At 41.5% G+C, this 18,449-nt stretch overlaps 1 long non-coding RNA gene across 1 annotated transcript; it reads right to left on the reverse strand.

Annotated features, from left to right (window-relative positions):
• Nucleotides 1–3,385: 3,385 nt before the first annotated feature.
• Nucleotides 3,386–4,667, reverse strand: LOC309480066. The gene is made up of 3 exons (XR_014199527.1): nucleotides 4,330–4,667; nucleotides 3,683–3,819; nucleotides 3,386–3,480 (listed from the first exon to the last, which is right to left on the reverse strand). It is a non-coding gene; the product is annotated as an uncharacterized lncRNA (long non-coding RNA).
• Nucleotides 4,668–18,449: the final 13,782 nt, after the last annotated feature.

The raw sequence follows: 18,449 nt of genomic DNA on the forward strand, positions 1-18,449 counted from the left end.
GCCAAGTTTATGAATCCCATGTTGAGATCCTAATGGGTTTGCCGTTTCGAAATCATCGTAGTCAATTTGGATCTGAAGGGCATTGCTATGGATGGAGTACAAAGGATGGTTTTTGTAATACTGTCCGTCACACAAATCTCGATACGTGTCACTTTGCCGTTTCTCTTGAATAAGATTACACACCTCATTATTCCTAAAAATTAATTCAAGAGTCTTCAGAAGAGGGATATATATGAAAGTGTCATTAACTGGAATCTGTTCATACATTCCAGAGATCTTATTCTTTCTTGTATCGTATCTGACACCTAAGTGTATTTCAGTAGGTTCAACAACCCCCCATTTCTCACTGAAATATTTTCTCCATTTTGTATCTGTATTAAAATCGGAGAATGGATTATGAAAACTATTAAAAACATCTTCAACTGAACTTCTACTTGTGCTGTCAACAGGCACAACATTTAAAATGTTTTCCCTTAAACTTGTATGGAAATCAGTGACAAAATCCTCCATGCTTTCAACAACTGACATAATAACACTGTTTGCAACACCGTTACCCTGCAATTTAGCTATTATGGATGCACACATTTCTTTGGAACAATCCCTTGAAACAGAAGAACATTCATGCAAAATTGCATCATTATCTGAACTTTGCTCTGTGTTAGACACAACAAGTGATGCTGCTTCACCGGGATTTGGAGCTTGTTGATTTTGTAGTGATACATTCTCACTGCTTGATGCTACACCACTAAAATGAAATCTAGTTAAATGTTTTTTAAAACCTGCATAACTTTTAAATTGCAAGCAACAACCATCCTGAGCACAAACCAGCTCAAATTTCTTGCCAGGATACAAACCATGTACAAGTTTAAGGTGCTGAATTAATTTTACTGTTGTAGCAAGCAGCGTTTTACAGATTTAGCATCTAAACATCATTCAATAACTTAGCTCTGAGCTCCTTTACCCTTGGGCTCTCACTTGTGGTGCCAACATCAATTCCGTAGATTGTAGTCTGGAGAAAAGTGTACATATTTTTGAGTGGAAGATCATAACTGATGCTGAAAACAAAATGGACCTTGAAGAGTTCATCAATTGCTGCAAGTGAAGAGGATTATTGACAGGGGATGAGCTTTTTATCAACCACAATGAAGAACTGACTGATAGCTTCCTTGCTGCTCCCTGTGGCAAGAATGTATGGTTGACGATTCTCTTCCGCCTCAAGATGTTCCTGTATACTCCGGCATGCCTGAATGAAGAAAACAAACAAACAAAAACACAAATTTGATTAATAGTAATGACAAACAAGTGCAGGTTTATCAGTTAGCATCAATTTTAGTCTTTTTAGCTTGATTGAACATTGTACAAAACAAGAGACACTCCAGAAGAAAACAGTATATGCACCAACTAGCTGTTAAAGGTGATTTTTAAGCATGACATTTTATTTTTATTTTTTGTAAGCCATGAAATGACTTGAGACTCGACTCGGACTTCAGCTTAAAGACTTGTGAACATCTCTGGTTAAGATCATTTACATTTAGATAACTTACTATATTTACCCCCATTTACAGTTCATCTAATAGTGAATTATAAGATGGAGAAATTAACGGAGCAAATCTAAGTATAACGCTTATAGCCCTTGTATTTTGTCACCAATAACCTACTTTTTGAAATACCACCACGTGGTCAACAGCCTGAGAAATACTGATCTTGTGGGGTTTTTTTCTTCCTGAAGCCTGGGGTGACAAGATGTGGCAAACAAGAGAATCTGTCCCACAACGTTGGTTACTTTCACTTTCATTTTTAGCGTGTTTTTGGGTGGAGTGTGTCAATTAACGACGGAAGGGAGTTGTATTTAAAGGGAGCGTGTCGTTCCTGAATCAGAAGCGTCATCCGTTTGTTTGCACATGAGGTTGCCAGTATGAGTGAGGTTTTATGATGGAAAGACGGCTGCGTGTCAATCAGCTGTTTCATGTGTATGTCGGGTGCGTGACTAAAGCATCGCACTTCCAGACCAACTGTCGTGAGCTGTCCTGAAGACAAGGCAAAAACCGCTTATCCACCTATCTTGGTGTCTGGTGACCCGCGATACTCATTGGTGCCTTAAATTCCTGCAAACGTGCGTGACGCGGTTGGTTTCCGGCACGGGGCTCGGATCTTGAAGACCAGAGACCGCTAATGTGAACGTGTGAACTTCATTTCTTATTTTGTTTTGATTTATTTTTTGACCATTTAGTTTTTTCTGTGCGATTATGATTTTGGAACCTATGTGGAAGAATAAATATCCCTTGTGAAATGACCTTTTGTCTGGGATTATTATTATAATTTGTTGTGTAACAGGTGGTTACCTTTCCTGCTATCCTGGGTTAAGTTAATTTTTGACAGGTTTAATCCTGTCTGGCGCACGAAGTTTTTTTTTAAAATAATTGATTTAAGTTAGGGCGGCCACCACCGTTACAAAGAGATGCAGAAGTAGAAGGAAGGATGATAGGTCACTGTCCCATTCTGAAAAACACAAAACATATGTTAAATGTCTACACTACAATAACTAAGTTAAGCAGATTTTAAACCATTGCAAGTTAGTTCTGTACAACTCTACCTGGGGAATCCTGTTCCTCCCTTTTCTCTTTGGCAGATGACAGTAATCTTTTCAGCAGTGGAGTGGAAGTCAAGGTTTCTGCTAGCCTGATAACCTTTGCTTTGAAGACAGTTGGCCACCTTTCAAAAAGTCTGGAAGCAGATTCTGACCCAAAGAGGAGCGTGAAGTCCTGAAGAATCTGAAGCAGTTTGCAGAAAACATGTAAAGAAATTACCATAAAATATTACATTTCTTAACAAGCTAAATGTGTTTTCAACAAAGCAGACTATTTGACAATTCTCTGAAACTAGCATTTCAATTTGGTCAAAAAAAAGGAAAGACAAAATCCATACCAATCCTTTAGTATCCAGGAATTGAGGAAAAACTGAGAGAATGGTGGTGGATTTCTCTGGATCATGGATAAGGTGCTGTCTGTATTCAAACGTGGTCCTCATCTTCTGCACGATGACCTCACGGTCACTTGTATGATTCATCAAGGAGATAGCCTCTAAACTTTGGTCATTATCTAGCTGATCTTCACGGTGACACAGCTGTCTGTCAAGCAAAGGTCCTCCATTTTCCTCTGTTTTTGGATCATCCTTATTTGCAGAAGGTTTTGTCCCCTGTTGTACTGTTTTGAGGCGCCATGACAAGAACCCAGTATTTTTTTGGCCATCATAAAAATGTTCCTAATGAAATGACACAAATTAAAACTCAAAATTGTAACCCTCCATCGAAAATGACAACTTCTTAGAAAGACATTTCTAAATGATCACAAAAATACTGAATGTTCTAATCTCACATAGTGACTTACATATCCAGTCCTCCCTTGGGGATCTCTGAGTGAGGGAAACAAGGTGATAATTCCCAAACCATAGTTCTGTTTGGTAAGTCGATGTGGGACTCTCCTGAAAAATGGAAACACTCAATGTTACTTCACAATGATGAGAATTGTTTAAAAATATATAACTAAACTACTCTTATTTTCAGAACAATCAACAGCTTATTACTTAAAATTTGTAGCACCCAACTAATATAGTTCACAATTTATATACTATCATAATCACTAACAAATTAAATAACCCAAGACTATTAAATTTTGATAATTACCCTTCTGTCTCAATCATGTGTGCAACCAAGATGTTCACCATCAGTTTTCTCATGTCATCGCTAATTGTCCCTGTATCTTCATACTCCTTCAGCACATTTGCTCCACCTGGTCTTGTGTGTAGAATTTCTTTTATCAACTATAAAAAGAGGAACATTAACCAATTATGTAAGGGATGAAATACATCCAGCCAGTTGTTATAGCAGAATAAACTCCGACAGGCTGATCAGGACATGAAGCGGTGGGTTCTTGAAAATTTAAAATATGAAGGGGTTTTACTTTAGCTCACCTGCCCTCCATCTCTCAATTACCATGACAAAAAAAAATATATATATATATATATATATATATATATATTTGCACAGATTAACTGTTCACCAAAAGACTAGTAATGTGCGCTAACGAAGTAAATAGGGTCAATTGACCAATCAGAATCAAATGTTCCACAGAGCTATGTAATAAGAGAGTAGAAAATGCAGGAATATTTAAATGCCCTGAACGATGGTCCTGAACTGGAAAATTACTATTGTGTATAAAAAATAAAAAATAAAAAATAAAAAAAAAGATCTGAATTAAACTTTTAGCATGTAAAGCTCAAGGTTATGATAAGTAAATCCCCCAATGTCTGTGCAAGGCTACTGGGACTCACATCTCTGGCCTGTAAGCTTTGAGAAGCCTCATTATCATCCTTCCTGAATCGTTTTGGACTAAACCAGTCACTGTCCTCACTGCTTTTTGAAGTTAGAGACAGTGTATCTGTATCCAAGCTGACTGAAGATTGAGGTGTGGAAGGTCCTGTTAATGTTCAAACTAGGGTTAATAGACATATTTGGAATACATTTATCCACACATCATCAACACTAGCTACAACATTTAAAATACTGTACATATTAAACACTACCAGCATTCATTCAGATATTGGGATTTGATATCATTCAATAGCTCCTGTTATCACTCACCAATGTCATTCAATTAATTTATGACAAAAACCAACCCATTAGATCAGGAAACACATCTTTATCCACCTCTGTGCCAGTGTCATCTGTAACTGTAACTGCAAGATCTTCCGGAATTGAGAACTTCTCTTTCACTGCACAACATAAGTTTTATCAAATTTAGGCAATGCTTTATTCACAATTTGACACATAAGGATAGCTATATATATATATATATATATATATATATATATATATATATATATATATATATATATATATATATATATATATATATATATATATATATATATATTAGTTTTAGGTTGGTAAGATTTTTAATGTTTTTTTTTTAAGTCTCTTTTGCTAATCAAGGCTGCATTTATTTGATTAAAAAAGAATAATAATAATATTGTGAAATATTATTACAATTTAAAACAGTTATTTTCTGTGTAATATACAGTAATAGTGTAATTTATTCCTGTGATCGCTGAATTTTCAGCATCATTACTCCTGTCTTCAGTGTCACATGATCCTTCAGAAAACATTCTAATATGATGATTTGATGCACACCAAACATTTCTGGTTATTATCAGTGTTGAAAACAGTTTTTTACATTTTTATTTCAGGATTTTTTTGAAAAGAAAGTTCAAAAGAACAGCATTTATCTGAAACGGAAAGCTTTTGTAACATTAAACACTACCGTTCAAAAGTTTGGGGTCAGTAATAATTTAAATTTTATTTTTTGGGGGAAAATAAATAACATAAATCAATAATTTTATTCATCAAGGCAAGGGTGAGTTAAATTGATCAAACGTTACAGTAAAGACATTTATAATATTAGAAAATATTCTATTTTAAATAAATACTGTTCTTTTGAACTTTCTATTCATCAAATAATTCTGAGAAAAAAATTGTACACAACTGTTTTCAACATTGAAAATAATAGGTAATGAATGTTTGAGCATCATATTAGAATGATTTCTGAAGGATCATGTGACACTGAAGACTGGAGTAATGATGCTGAAAATTCAGCTTTGATCACAGGAATGAATTACACTTTACTATATATTACATAGAAAACAATAATTTTACATTGTCATATAATTTTACAATATTAATGTTTTTTATTAATTTTTTTATCAAATAAATGCAGCCTTGGTGAGCAGAAGAGACTTCTTTTAAAAACATAAAAAATCGTACCGATCTAAAACTTTTGACCGGTAATGAATATATACACATAATTATTAATAACGACTTCATTACTTACCTTCTGCTATAAATATATCAAAGCAAGCCTCTGCGATTTTTATGAACTTCTTCTGATGTCTAAATTGTGCTTTGACTATCATAGTGATTTTACCTCTAAACTCCTGTGGGAGAGGAATAAACATCTTACTGGGTTGCTAACTTGCTATAAATAAAATTTGATTCAATATGAAACCATTTTTTTTTTTAAAGTGATAAAATAAATTACATTTCAAAATATCAAAACATCAAAGATGCCATTTTCATTTTCTCCATGTAAACGCAAATTTGTGAAACCGACGTCTTACGCATACACATTACGAGATCAATATATCGATTGACTACTGTCCACGTCTGACTTTGCTCCATTAAATATGAGTAAAATGTACAAATAAACAAAAATAAATCAGCTGCATGTGAACAAATCTATATATATATATTTTTTTTTTCTGTCCGTCGACTCTCTTTTTTTTTTTTTTTTTTGCAGAACTTACACATAATTACAAGCTCAGGGAAGTGAAGCAAGGTTGTATCTCTTACAATGAACAAACAATGAAACGAGAAAAAAAAAAAAAAAAAAACATAAATATCCTGGATTTGCATGAAGCACATTATGTAATTATACATACAAAAAAAGAAAAAGAAAAGAAAAGCATAACAACAAGGTTAAGTCATATATTTGAATAAATCATCATAATGCATCAAAAATGTTGCACTTTTTTTGTTATTTATAAGTCTAAGGGAAGAAATAAAATAAGGTCAGCAAGAAAAAGTGTCACGAACTGCTCGGAGACACGAAGGTTCAGATCCAAATGCAGCTTTTATTTAAGGCGCAATCCAAAGGCGTAATCCAAAGTACAGGCAATGGGTCAAAACACAGGTAGGCAGTCCAAACAAACAAATAAACAAACAAACAAAACAGGCAGGGGTCAGAGGCAAAAGAGTAATCCAGGGAACAGGCAAGAAATCCAAAAAACCAAGAGACATGAAAACAGGGAAAACGCTCAGAAATGCAGTGTGACACAAACAAGACTTCGCGGTGAGTGACTGAATAAACATGGTATAAATAGACTGAGACTAACAGGATGATGTGACACAGGTGAATGCAATCAGTGAATGAGGTACAGGTGAATGTGATCAGTGATAAGTGATGATGAGTCCGAGCAGTGAGTTATGGGAAATGTAGTTTGTGAGTGATAAAAGTCTTATGTGGAGTGCCCTCTGGTGGCTCTCAAGGGCACTCCAGCTGGAGACCGTTACATAGCCCCCCCTTTAAGGAGCGGATTCCAGACGCTCCTAAAACTGTCCAGGAGGGAGGTGGAGCGGAGGCGGACCCGGGGGCGGGATGGAGGGCCAGGCCCGTGCAGCGGAAGAAGACCTGAAGACTCCGGCAGGGCGGAAGGCCAGGGCGGAGCAGGCTGTGCAAGCGACCAGGGCGGAGTAGGCTGTGCAGGCGACCAGGGCGGAGTAGGCTGTGCAGGCGACCAGGGCGGAGCAGGCTGTGCAGGCGACCAGGGCGAAGCAGGCTGTGCAGGCGGCCAGGGCGGAGCAGGCTGTGCAGGCGGCCCTTCAGGCGGCCAGGGCGGAGACGACCCTTCAGGCGGCCAGGGCGGAGACGACCCTTTAGGCGGCCAGGGCACAGGAACAGACACCGGCTCAGGAACAGACACAGGGACAGGAACAGACACAGACACCGGCTCAAGGACAGGAACAGACACCGGCTCAGGAACAGACAGCGTGACAGCGGCCATCTCTGTTGAGGGCTCAGGTTCAGGCATGTCAGCGGCTATCTCTGCAGAGGGCTCAGTCGACGTGGCAGCGGCCATTTTGACCAGAGACACTGGCTCGGTGGCGGCCATCTTGTCTGGAGACACTGGTTTGGCGGCGGCCATCTTGTCCGGAGACACTGGTTCAGCATACGTGACTTGAACAGACTCTGGATCGGCGGCGACCATCTTGTCTGGAGTCACTGGCACGGCGGCGACCATCTTGTCCGGAGACACTGGCTCGGCAGACGTGACTTGAACAGACACTGGATCGGTGGAGGCCATCTTGTCCGGAGACACTGGCTCGGCGGCGGCCATCTTGTCCGGAGACACTGGCTCGGCGGCGGCCATCTTGTCCGGAGACACGGCTCGGCGGCGGCCATCTTGTCCGGAGACACAGGCATGGATTCGGCCATCTTGTCCGAAGACACAGGCGTGGAGTTGGCCATCTTGTCCGAAGACACAGGCTTGGAGCCGGCCATCTTGTCCGAAGACACAGGCGTGGAGTCGGCCATCTTGTCCGAAGACACAGGCGTGGAGTCGGCCATCTTGTCCGAAGACACAGGCGTAGAAAGAGGAAGAGGAACAGATTCAGGCTCAGGCTCAGGCTCAGGATCAGATTCGGTCTCAGCGGGACGAGACTCTGGACGGGCGGACGTGACGTGGAACTCTGGCTCGGGCTCGGCAGGACTGTCGTGAAGCTCTGGCTCTGGCTCGGCAGGACTGACGTGAAGCTCTGGCTCTGGCTCGGCAGGACTGACGTGAAGCTCTGGCTCTGGCTCGGCAGGACTGACGTGAAGCTCTGGCTCAGCGCGCTCTGAGCTTGACGGGACCAGCATCAGCGAGGGCTTTGAGCTGGGTAGGACCAGCGGCGAAGAGGACTTTGAGCTGGACAGGACCAGCGATGAAGAGGGCTCTGAACTGGACGGAACCAGCGGCGAAGAGGGCTCTGAGCTGGGCAGGACCAGCGGCGAAGAGGGCTCTGAGCTGGACGGGACCAGCGGTGAAGGCTCTGTGCTGGACGGGACCAGCGGTGAAGAGGGCTCTGTGCTGGACGGGACCAGCGGTGAAGAGGGCTCTAGCTTGGCGGGCATGTCGCTTGCTGTCTCAGGTGCGGCGGGCATGACGCTCTCAGTCTCAGGGGCGGTGGGCATGACGCATACTGCCTTGGCTTCGGCAGATTTGGCGTGAAGTGCGGGCTCGGCTGGACTGGCGTGAAGTGCGGGCTCGGATGGACTGGCGTGAAGTGCGGGCTCGGCTGGACTGGCGTGAAGTGCGGGCTCGGCTGGACTGGCGTGAAGTGCAGACGGTGACATGGCGTGCCACGGAAGGAAGCTCTCCAGACATCTGGAGAGTGCCTCTCTCCAATCCAGACCGGAGAGATCAGGGAGCTCCCTCGGGTCGACCTCCTTAGCCCCCAGCCGGTAACACAACTTAATAGCCTCGTCACCCAGAGAGCAAGAGGTAGCGAGAGGAACAAACCCCCAGGTGTACTGGAACAGATCGAGGCTATCCAGGGCCAAGGCCGCGATCTGTCCAGCGAACTCCCGGCTCATGCTGGGAAGATCAGGCGAGATCCGTACTGCTGGATTTCTGGAGGTCATAGCTGCTGGATCTGGGTGTGGCGAAGTCTTCTGTCACGAACTGCTCGGAGACACGAAGGTTCAGATCCAAATGCAGCTTTTATTTAAGGCGCAATCCAAAGGCGTAATCCAAAGTACAGGCAATGGGTCAAAACACAGGTAGGCAGTCCAAACAAACAAATAAACAAACAAACAATCAAAACAGGCAGGGGTCAGAGGCAAAAGAGTAATCCAGGGAACAGGCAAGAAATCCAAAAAACCAAGAGACATGAAAACAGGGAAAACGCTCAGAAATGCAGTGTGACACAAACAAGACTTTGCGGTGAGTGACTGAATAAACATGGTATAAATAGACTGAGACTAACAGGATGATGTGACACAGGTGAATGCAATCAGTGAATGAGGTACAGGTGAATGTGATCAGTGATAAGTGATGATGAGTCCGAGCACTTAAATTAGCCCAAAATCGATTGGTTACATTACACTCACAAAATAAATGGGGGACAGTTTCCTCAACAAAACCACAAAAAGAGCAAGTCTCATCAATATCAGAATATTTAGAAATGGAAGAGTTAACAGGATAGATTTTATGAAGGATTTTATAATGAATTTCCTTAACTTTGTTGGATACACAAAATTTACTAGGCAAAAGCCAGGCCTTTCTCCAAATTACCTTTGTTACAAGGGATCCCCAATAGAATTTACCCCTTGGAGTAACCTTTCTCTTCATTTGAAAAATTGAGCGAATATGTCTGTTGTTGCATTTTTGATCTAAAAAATCTATCTCGCCCAAGCGTAAAGCCGGATAAACACTATTACCTTTACTGAAGTTAAGGTGATTTTTAATTAGCTCAATTAAGCCTGCTGGGATAGCTTTTATCAAGGTATTATATTCCTTTGGTGGAACTGGAAAGTTATGGTGATTCAAAAATTGCTTGTAAGCTTGAATATGACCAGAATCATCAAAGACAGATAGAATGCAATTAAAATTATTGTTAAACCATCTAGGGAAAAAGAGAGATTTATTTCTAACGGTTATATCCGCGTTATTCCAAAGGAGAACTTTGTGGGGGGAAAAGCAATGGACAAAACACAATTTCCACGAGAGAAGGCATTGCTGATGAAAGTTAGATAAGGAGATGGGTAACTTGCTAGGTAAAAAGTTACACTTTAATAGGAAAGACAGGCCACCGAGTTTGTTGAAGATATTATTAGGAATGAAAAACCATAACGACACTGGATTCACAAGGCATCTTTTCAGCCAGTTTACTTTAAAGGTGTTTATAGTATCAGCAAAATCTAAAAAGTCAAGGCCACCTTCACCTCTGGAATTAGAGAGTACTTCTTTTTTCAATTTGTGAGGCCTATTTTTCCAAATAAAATCCAAAAATATTTTGTTAATTTCCCTTATAGCTTTATCATTGATAAACAAAGAAAGAGCAGGGTATACAAAGCGAGAGAGCCCTTCCACCTTAGATAAAAGGACTCTACCGTATAATGAAAGATCTCTCTGAAGCCAGATGTTAAAGACGTTTTTAGTTTTTGTCATTTTATCCGAAAAGTTTAAAAGATGTCTGGTAACTGGATTTTTAGTGATATGGATACCTAGATATTTTACACAGTTTTTAACAGGGATCCCCTCCAATGATGTCTCATCTATATCATGAATTGAGATAATTTCGAAATATTAAGTTTTAGACCCGAAGCACAAGAAAATTGTTCCACCAATTCCAGAGCATTAGGTAACTGTTTTTTTATCCTCCAAGAATAGTGTGGTGTCGTCAGCTAACTGTGCAATTTTAAACTCTCGATCAAATATAGAGATTCCTGTCAAACTTTCATTTTGGTTAATCCTTAGACAAAGTAGTTCAGTGGCTAAAAGAAATAAAAACAGCCCTGTCTGACTCCACGATGGATGTCAAACCTTTTGGATGTATCAAAGTTAACGATCACTGAGCTGTTAATATCTCTATAAAACATGGTTACAGTATCAATAAATGATTTACCGAATCCAAATAACTCTAGAGTGCGAAAAAGAAATTTGTGTTCTAAGGAATCAAAAGCTTTTTGAAAATCAAGAAAAAGTATGAGACCGTCTGAGTGAATTAAATTGAGTAATCTAGCACATCTAATACTAACCTTATATTATTAGATATGTGACGGCCTTTCATGAAGCCCGACTGAGATTCTGAAATAATGTTATTTAGACCAGTACGTAATCTTTTAGCATAAACAGAGGCTAACATTTTATAATCTAATGTTAAAAGAGTAATAGGCCGCCAATTGTCAATTAATAAAGGGTCCTTGCTTGACTTGGGTATAAGGGATATAACTCCCTGTTTCATTGTAGAGGTCATCTCTCCCTGACTGATGCATTCCTTATACATATGAAATAAAGGCAATTTAATAAACTCCCAAAAGTGAAGATAGAATTCTACTGAAAGCCCATCAATACCAGGGGATTTACCTATTTTCATTGAGTGCAGAGCTTGATTAATTTCCTCTATTGACAAATCAGCGTCACAAATTCGACTAAACTCACGATCAATAATTGGTATACGGTGTTTAATTGTATTAATACATTTTTCACAGCTGTCATAGTTAAATTCAGATGTATAAAGATTGCTGTAAAATTTGCTAACAAATTCTGATATTTCTTTAGGGTCTTTAGAGGTAACTCCATCGATGTTAAGCGCTGAAAGAGCTTTTCTCTGACCGTTTCTTTTTTCCAGGGCAAAAAAAATTGTTAGAATTCTTCTCCCCCTCCTCAAGCCATTTCACTCGAGATCTAATATATGCACCTTTGGCCATCTCTAAATAAGCTCTGTCGAATTCCAGATTTAATTTTTTTTATTTCCATATCTTCTTCTTCTGTAATCTTATCTTTAGCTAGTAAAACATTAAGTCTATTAACCAACTCTGAATCGGTTTTATGTTTAATATTTTTAAGTTCCTTACTTCTTTTAACTGCAATATATCTAGCTTTATATTTAAAGAACTCCCAGTTTTTTTTTATAATCTCTGGTTGATCCGGTAAATAATTCTTTGGTAAGATTGATGATACTATTATTAAATTGTTTGTCTTGTAACAAGGTATTATTAAGTTTCCAATAGCCCCTCATTCTCGGGTTATCATTGATGTCACTCAATTTTATTGCAACTAATTTATGATCTGATAAGGGGGCAGTGACATGAGAAACATCTTTTACATATTTAAGGATAGAAGATGAAATTAGAAAAAAGTCAATCCTAGATCTAAGAGATAAACTTCTATTGGACCAGGTAAAATCTTTTGTAGAAGGATTAAAGAACCGCCATGCATCAGTAAGAGAGAGATCGGAGCACAGGGAAAAAATTAGATCATTATTCATCCTGCTATCAAGTCTAGGGGGGGTATCTATCCAGGTGATCGTCCATACATTCATTAAAATCTCCCCCCAAAATAAAATAAACATTATTATATTTTTTGTGTAACTTTTTAAGCTTGTCCACTAGATGAGAGAACATTACTCTATTGGATGCACGAGAGATGTGTCCATATACACAACAAGCTATAAAGGTGGCGTTATCTTGTTTAATTACAGCACAAACCCATCTGCCTTCATCAGAACATACAGTTTCTAATACAGTCCCTTTAAATCTATGTAACATTATAGCAGTCCCAGCCGAGTGGCTGCTGCCATGGCTAAAGAAAATTGAGCTTCCCCATTGCGTTCTCCAAAATTTAACATCTGTTTCCCCTGAATGAATTTCTTGAAGAAAGATGAGATCAGCTGCACTTCTTTTACAAAACAAAAAAATTGCTTTTCTTTTCAGATTGTCCCGCAAACCTCTAACATTTAAAGTTACAACCGACAAGGAGTTAAACGAATACTCCATAACAAGAACCCCTAAACAAAATGAGAAAAAACAACAAAAAAGTTACTTTCTTTAGACTAGCTACCAGAATGTAAAGGGAGAGGTGGATAATAACCAAAGCACATGTTATCGAGGTGATAAACAAATAAGGAGATTAATAGTAAAGGTAACAATAATTAAAGAACAACAAAAATAGTTCCTATTTGTGCACAACTTAAAAGTTTTTGCACAGTTTATATTGTTAGTCGTCAAGTTTCATCTTTTCGATTTTTGCATGAGAAAAGTGTTCTGTAATGGGAACTATGTTTAAAGGAACTGTTGTAGTACCGGGAGATATAAGGGGGGAGGCACTGTTATGATGGGGGTTCCGGAGTAAAGAGTTATACTGAGCATCACGTGGATTCCTGGTCTGTTATTGTGAATATCTAACGTAACATGGTGTCAGAAGCAAACCGAACCTAAAAGGGGAAAATGGATGGAGAAGCGCCAGCCCCACCAATGTTAGCCTCACAGCTAGTAATGCCCGGCAAGTTCGACTTTACTAATACAAGCGAATGGCCACGATGGATGAAGCGTTTCGAGCGCTACAGAATCGCATCCGGTTTGGATAAACAGACAGAGGAATATCAGGTGAACACTTTCATGTATGCGGCGGGAGATGATGCCGAAGATATACTTTATGTGTTACCATTGACTGATGCTCAGAAGAGATCATATGCTGCCGTTACGGAGGCTTTTAACAAGCACTGCGTTAGCAAGAGGAATGTTATCTTTGAACGCGCGCGATTCAACAAGCGAAATCAAGAGCCGGGAGAGAGCGTTGAGTCGTTTATTACAGCTGTTCATTCACTCGCGGAGCAATGTGATTTCGGCGCTCTAAAAGAAGATCTGATAAGGGACCGTATCGTGGTCGGCATACGCGATGCCAAACTGTCAGAAAGCTTGCAGTTGGACGCGGATTTGACGCTAGAGAAAGCGATAACGCGAGTGAGACAAAGTGCGGCGGTGAAAAAACAACAGCCAATACTGCGCGGAGCAGAGCAGCCGATTGGACACATTGAAGCTATACACAAAAAGGAAAGGAGATCACAAAAGCCACCTAAAATGAAAGTAGAAAACTCACGTGGATGTGGTAGATGTGGAAACATTAAAAATCACCTCTGGAAAGACTGCCCAGCTAGAGATGCAGACTGCAGGAGATGTCATCGCAAGGGACATTTTGCAAAAAAATGTAAGTCAGCTGGTGGAGTTCATAACATAACAGAGGGGCAGTCAGAGTGTAAGGAGGAGGGGGATTTTGCTTTCCTTGGTGAGGTGTATAAACAAGAAACTGATGGATGGAATGAACTGATTGTACTGAATGGGGAAAACACGGTTTTCAAATTAGACACAGGGGCAGCAGTTACAGCAATTCCAAGCAGCAGTTTCTCCACGGAAAAATATGGGGTTTTACATCCACCGGGGAAAGTGCTGTTTGGGCCAGGAAATCAAAGGCTGGATGTGAAGGGACGGTTTAAAGGGCGATTAAGCATAAAAGAGAAAACTACAGAACAGGACATTTATGTAGTCGCTGGACTGTCCAAGCCCTTGTTAGGGCTCCCTGCAATTGAAGCCCTCACTCTAATACAGCGTCTCCACACAGTACAAGAGCGAAAGGAGGACATTGTAGCCGAATACCCCTCAGTGTTCTCTGGCTTAGGCAAATTAAAGGAGCCATACAAAATTGAGTTGGAGCCAGCTGCTGTCCCATATGCTCTGTCTTCTCCACGCCGTGTGCCCCTGCCAATGAGAGATAAAGTGCAAGCGGAATTAAAACGAATGGAGGATATGGGAGTGATTTCGAAAGTGACTCAGCCCACTCCATGGTGTGCGGGCATGGTGGTTGTGCCCAAGGCCCAAGGGAAGATACGACTGTGTGTGGATTTGACGCACCTAAATAAATGGGTGCGGAGAGAACGTCACATCCTCCCTGCTGTTGACCAGACACTTGCAATGCTTGCTGGGGCCAAAGTATTCACAAAGCTGGACGCTACGTCCGGTTTTTGGCAAATTCCGTTGTCCAACGAAAGTTCACTTTTAACCACATTTATCACCCCATTTGGCAGATATGCATTCAACCGTCTACCATTCGGGATCTCGTCGGCCCCAGAGCATTTTCAGCGTCGTATGTCGCAAATGCTGGAAGATTGTGAAGGAGTTGTGTGTCATGCTGACGACATATTAGTTTATGGTGAGGACATGCAGCAACACAATGAGCGACTGCATCGGGTCCTTAAGAGACTGAGAGATGAAGGCTTGACGCTTAACGAGAAATGTGTGTTTGCAACGGACAAAATGATGTTTCTGGGGCACAGAATCGGAGCAGATGGTGTGGCACCAGATCCAGACAAAGTCAGGGCGATCTTGGAGATGCCGGAACCAACGGGAGTGGATGGAGTACGGAGAGTGATGGGAATGGCTAATTATCTGGGTAAATTTTTACCCCATCTTGCATCTTACACCCGCCCACTCAAAGATTTGCTCAGTGAGAAAAATGAATGGTGCTGGGGATCACCACAACGAGAGGCTTTTGGAAAACTAAAGTCAGAACTGAGTTCTCAGCACGTGTTGGCATCATACTCCCCAAAATTAGAGACATGTGTTTCTGCTGACGCCTCTTCCTTTGGTTTGGGGGGTGTCCTGAATCAAAAGCAGACAGATGGAACATGGAAACCGGTTGTGTTCATCTCACGGAGCCTGTCTGAGGCGGAAAAACATTATGCCCAGATTGAAAAGGAGGCCTTAGCAGCCACGTGGGCATGTGAACGGCTGTCATCTTACCTCCTGGGCCTGAGGTTTCGACTGGAGACAGATCACAAACCATTGCTCTCGCTGCTAAGCACCAAAGCGCTAGAGGAACTCCCACCACGAATACTGCGGTTCCGTTTGAGGTTGATGAAGTTCACTTTTGATATAGTTCATGTGCCGGGAAAGCAATTGATAACCGCTGACACATTATCAAGAGCTCCAGTGAAACACACATTCACAGAGGTAGAGAAGGAGAATGAGAGTGATGTTAAGGTGTTTGTGGATTCTGTAATACAAACCCTCCCAGCTACAGAGACGAGGTTGAATACGATAATCAAGAACCAGAAAGATGATCCCATCTGCGCTAAACTCATCCAATACTGTGAGACTGGGTGGCCGGAGAAACATGTTCTTCCACCAGAGCTGGGACCATACTGGCCTGAAAGAGAAAATATCACAGTAGCAGGAGAGCTGCTCTTACGGGGACAGAGAATCGTGATTCCTCGCAGCATGAGGCAAGAAATCCTCCACAGTATACACGAGGGTCACCAGGGTATAGTCAAGTGTCGCGCTAGAGCTCGCCAGGCCATCTGGTGGCCGGGACTGTCTGTGCACATCAATCAGCTCGTGGAAAACTGCAGCACATGCTCACAGCATAGGGCTGAGCATAGAGAGCCTCTGTTAACCACTTCAGTGCCAGAGAGACCTTGGCAGCGGGTGGGCACAGACTTATTTTTCTGGGAGAAAAATACATATATTCTGGTTGTAGACTACTTTTCACGTTACATTGAAGTAGCGCGCCTCAATGTAGCCACGGCCAGCACTGCCATTGCCGCTTTAAGGGATGTGTTCAGCCGCCATGGCATTCCAGAGACGGTTATGTCTGATAATGGACCACAATACAGCTGTGCACTCTTTAAGAACTTTGCCAGTGAATACGGGTTCACACACATTACCAGCAGCCCGGGATACCCGCAAGCAAACGGGGAGGCAGAGCGCGCAGTGGCTACAGTAAAAGGACTCTGGAAAGGGGGAGGTGAGAAAACAAAAGCTTTGCTGACATATCGCTCTACCCCTCTGGAGAACGGGTACTCTCCAGCACAACTTTTAATGGGGAGACAGCTGCGTACTACCATACCACAGCTTCCAACTGTTTTGACCCCAAGATGGCCAAACATTAAGAGATTCAGAGAATCTGACAAGTGGGCAAAAGAGAGACAGCGACGCAGGTACAATATGCGTTACAAGACACGTCCCTCACCAACTTTGCAGCCTGGACAGAGCGTGTGGCTGCAGAAAGAGAAATCACAAGGGACTGTCATACGCCAGGGAGAAACGCCTAGGTCTTATTTAGTGCACACTGAGGGAGGTCTGATCAGGAGAAACCGCACTCACATGCGGCCGGTTCTTTCGCCGTGTGTTCGGGAACCTGTGGAAAAGACTGAAACAGCCCTTGAACATAGTGACATTGACATTTCTATGCACACTACTAAGGGAGTGAATGTGTCCAGGGACACAGAGTTGAGTAGAGCACCTTACGTGACCAGTTCTGGCCGAGTATCACGGGCTCCTGAACGTTTGAATTTGTGAGACAGAGAGAAAAAAAAAAAAAAGAGAGTAAAATGTTAACTGTTGGTTCATAAGAAGATGTAACTTGTAACTGAATGCTTAAAGGTTCTGTAAAGAGATATTTAATATGTTACAATTGGAAAATTGTCTTTCCTTTCTTAAAAGGGGGAGGTGTTCTGTAATGGGAACTATGTTTAAAGGAACTGTTGTAGTACCGGGAGATATAAGGGGGGAGGCACTGTTATGATGGGGGTTCCGGAGTAAAGAGTTATACTGAGCATCACGTGGATTCCTGGTCTGTTATTGTGAATATCTAACGTAACAAAAAGTAACCAGTGCAAGCAGCAGCTTGGCTTACACGACATCAGAATAGAAGATTTGTTTCCCATCAATCAAAGCAAATGAGTTGTGAAAGGTTGCCTTCTTGCCCTCCTCCCTTGCCTTCTTCACAAGAGGCCACAGCTTATCCCGCGCTGCTCTATCTTCAGGAGACAGCGGCTCCGAGAGACGCAGTTTATTGTCAGTTAGAAACTTGCAACCTTTAGCAGCACTCCAAATGATGTCACGAATGCGGCGCTGTGAGAAGAGAATTATGATCGATCTGGTCTTTCCATCCGTCCGCTTCGGACCCAGACGATGAACGACATCGACACTGTCCTGTAGCCCGTCTCCGACTCCAGGAGCAATCTTCCCTAAGATGTTGAGGACCACACTTCGGACATCCTCATTGTCTTTTTCCGCAACGCAGTGCAACTTTAGAAACCATCGCCAACTGTAACGTCTACACTCCTGTACACTTGCTTTCAGTGATTTGTTTTCCTTTCTCAGAGCGTGGACCTCAGATTCCATATGATCGAGAGCCTCTTTATGCACGCCAACATCCAAAATAAGCTGTTGTACCGTCGCTGTTAGACTTTTGACTTGTTTGGAAGTTGCTTCGGTGGTAGTTTCAATCGCCGAAATCTTCTGGAACGTTTTGTCTAATTTAGAATCAAGCTCACGAATAGCCACCAAGACATTCTC

This window comes from Leuciscus leuciscus, assembly GCF_965113295.1.
Source record: "Leuciscus leuciscus genome assembly, chromosome: 18".
Taxonomy (NCBI): Eukaryota; Metazoa; Chordata; class Actinopteri; order Cypriniformes; family Leuciscidae; genus Leuciscus; species Leuciscus leuciscus.